The 3,468-nt window shown below is 44.1% G+C and overlaps 1 long non-coding RNA gene across 1 annotated transcript; it reads right to left on the reverse strand.

Annotated features, from left to right (window-relative positions):
- Positions 1-484: 484 nt before the first annotated feature.
- LOC148054663 (uncharacterized) lies at positions 485-3,093 on the reverse strand. The gene is made up of 4 exons (XR_015706761.1): positions 3,027-3,093; positions 2,568-2,668; positions 1,401-1,972; positions 485-1,297 (listed from the first exon to the last, which is right to left on the reverse strand). It is a non-coding gene; the product is annotated as an uncharacterized LOC148054663 (long non-coding RNA).
- Between the last annotated feature and the right edge of the window lie 375 nt (positions 3,094-3,468).

Consider the following 3,468-nt stretch of genomic DNA (forward strand, 5'->3'; position numbering starts at 1 on the left):
GAGCAACACCCACCCTTGCTGGACGAAAGCCCTGAGATAGTCACCTGCCTGGGCAGGGCATGTGCTGCACATGGCACATGTTGGAAACCTGGTTTTGCCGAAGAACCAGGACAGTGATTCTGGCATAAGCTCAGGCATTTCTCCTTTCCAAGGGCACCTGCTGGGGAAGCAGTATCTGATTGGTAATGTAAAGGAGATAAAATAGGAGCAAACGTGAGAAAAAAACCCACAATACTTGCAGATGTAGAGACAAAGCATAATTATGCATGCACTTTAATTATTTCGTACTCTTAAAATGAGAAAAGGGTTCACTCAAAAAGATAACTTCCTTTAAAAACTGAAGCATTATTTATTGTGGTTTTTTTTTCTATATTTCAAGGATGCTCTTTAGAGATTTCAGTATTGTAAAAGAGGTTTTGACTTTTCTATCTCTCTCCGTCTTTGCTTTCCACAGCTGGGAGAAAAAAAATCTAAGGGCCTTAAATGAGTTTAAAATGAAAGTAAAAAAAAAAAAAAAAAAAAAGGCTTTGAAAATAAGCTGTGAAGGAACACTCTGTATTTGAACTCCACAGAGAAAATTAAAATCAAGGGAAAGCGTAGAGCTGAAACTGTAATACATCAATTTTTTATATGTATTTATATAGATACATTTCAATCAGAGGACTCAATGTCTTACTGCTTTCAATGGGACTTTTGTTTGTGTAAAGACGGAAGAACAAAGCTCGGTTTCACCACAGCTCTGTGCTTTGTCTGCTATCTCCAGTTCCCAAATTTTTACTCCAAACAGGGGTAGAACACCCGTCTCAGAGAGCAACTGAGCTCATGTAGGATGGGAGCGTGCTCCTTTGTGTGGTACCGCCAGCGCTGAAATCCCAGCTCTGCTGAAACTGGCAGCAAAACTCCCCAGCTCCAACAGGGCTGGCTTTCCACTGCTGGGCACATGTGGTCACCTTGCTGCCTCTCCCAGCACCCTACCACACCGCGGGGCCCCCGTCACATAAAATCAGTCATGTTTGCACCCACAGGGACTTGGCCTTGGTGGTTTTCTCACCTAGGGACGAGATCGCTCTTGCCACAGCCTGAGCTGCCATCGGGCTGCTCCCCGTCAGCTGTGGCATCCAGACCAGAGGGAGGCAGGGCCAAAGGCTGTGCAGACACCAGCCCGTGTTGGTCACCATCCTCAAATGACTGCTTTTTCTTCTTCACCGCTTGCCTGCTGATGGCTGCACGAAGGTCTCTGTGAGAGGTTTGTCATCTGTTCATGGCCAGCCACACCAAGGTGAACGTTTCCTAGTAACTCAAAGGCAGAGGAAGGCAATTCCTGTCACTTTTACTACTGTGGTTTGTAGGAGCAATGAGGAGGATGACTAGAAAGAGTCTATTTTAGCAACAGTACTCACCAGCCAGAGAGGGGAGAAAATTGTTGGAGCTTCAATCAGTGTCTTGCAGCTTCCTTGGTACCATGCCTGGGTTTCCAGGGGATGGGGCCATGAGCATGGCATCGCAAAACGTCCTTTCTCTCCCCATTTCTACGCCAGAATCTCTCCATCCCTGAAGAAACCTGTCACCTCCGTGCCACAGCTTCACCCCCAGGAACAAGCACAGTATCCACCTGCATGAGCCACTGTGGACTTCTCCAGTCACCAGCACTGCATGGATGCAAGTGCTTAATTGCAGTATTTTTTTTTTTCCTTCTCCTGTAAAAGCAATTCTCATTCTACCCAGGTTAACTTTCAGAGGGAGTGAGAGATGTGCTTTCAGTCCTCAACTGTGTCTCTTCCAGTCACAGAGATACTGTGGCAGTGCCTTTTGCTTTTGATTAAAATAACTTCTGGTGTCAATTAAAGTGCATAGACCCAGCTTTTATCTTCTGGCCCCACTGGTACAGCTCTCTTTTGAGAGGCAGGATCCCTCGGTGGAGCGATTACAGCAGCCTCGCATCACCGGAGAGATTAGTTCTCTGGAATAAAAGCTAAATGATGAAGGGAGACAGAGCGGGTGACTGTGTACATAAACATTAGACTTTGTTTGCCAATGCAAACAGCTCTCAGGGTGAGAGGGGAACAGCAGAAATATTCAGTTAAACACTTCACTCATCAGGTTTACATAGAGCGACATACACAGAGGTGGTGTTTGCATGGCTGACGCTATTGGCAGTGTTGGATTTTTTAGGGATACTTTCCCAGAACATTCTTCTTGCCAGGAGAATCTTTAGTGAAACTGTGCAAGTGTAATAGATCCATCATTCACATACGGAGCCATGCAATTTTTCTTCCTTCTAAAGAACAGTTTGTTCCTCTTTTTACAAGGTATTAATATAGGAGGACCTATTCCTGACACTCAGATACGGCTTCTCAGGTTTCCCACATGAGTTAGATCTCAGCTGATGTAAGTCAGCATATTTATACAAAGGGAAAAGCAAGCCTCTGGTGTTTTTTTAGTGTTGATTTTTCCATGCCTTTGTGGCTGGGCTTTTTTGCGATAGCAAAATGTAAATGCAGGAAGCTTTTTCTGTTCTTGGGTTAAAAATGCACAATCGCAGAAAGATAATATCTCTGAGTACTCACATTTTATACAGTATCTGTGGTTATTAAGAGGTTTATCAGGAATGCCAAAATAGACTGCTCAGCTCCTGAAGGCGAGAAGGTTCATTGCTTGAGATTAGGCACTAGTGTAAATCAAACACAGTCAGGTCAGTGTGTAAAATTGGAGGGAAGTCAGCAGGTTAAGATCCTTTTCTTTAAGCAATAAAAATGTTTCTTCTATGTACACATTCCCCTAGAAAAGTAAACCCCAAAGCCAAGGACTCCCTCAGAGCACTTGCTGCTGCTGTTACAGCACTGCACTAAAGGATGTAGATGGAAACCTTAAATTAACCAGAAGCTCTGCAGAAGAAAGCAAAACTTGAGTTTTACTTTTCTCAACCCAAATAAGATGTAAGTTAGACAAATAATGCAATTACTGAAAAGCAGAGCAGGATCCCAAAAATTGCATCGGTTTTGCCAATTCAGGTCTCACTTACTTACATTAAGATGTTCTGGTAGACACAATGTTTTGCCCAAACAGACCCTGGGGTAGGATACTCTAAGGAAGTTAGGTCCCACGTCAGCCAGTGCTTAAGGATGATATATTTCAGGTGTGCATTTAACTCCTGATCACCTGTGTAAGTCACCTGCATGATTGACCTTACAACTCTGAACAACAGTACCTGATCCTGCTGCAGCATAACCAACCTCTGGTCTCTCAAAATCACGAGGCAAGGACTCAAAAAAGCACTCGTGAGATGCCTTTACTTCCCTTCTCATGCCTGAGTCCTAGGGGTCCCTTTTTTTAAATCTCATCCACAATTAGAGGTAGAAACTTTTCCCCTCTTTTTTTCCAAAAAGGACAACTGAAATGCAACAGGAATCTCACGACTCCAGGAGCTGCAGCCGTAGAAAGAAAAGCACAAACACCCGAGCGCACACA

Source organism: Nipponia nippon, unplaced genomic scaffold, assembly GCF_047370975.1.
Source record: "Nipponia nippon isolate SJK-2023a ecotype South Korea unplaced genomic scaffold, ASM4737097v1 scaffold_3, whole genome shotgun sequence".
NCBI lineage: Eukaryota > Metazoa > Chordata > Aves > Pelecaniformes > Threskiornithidae > Nipponia > Nipponia nippon.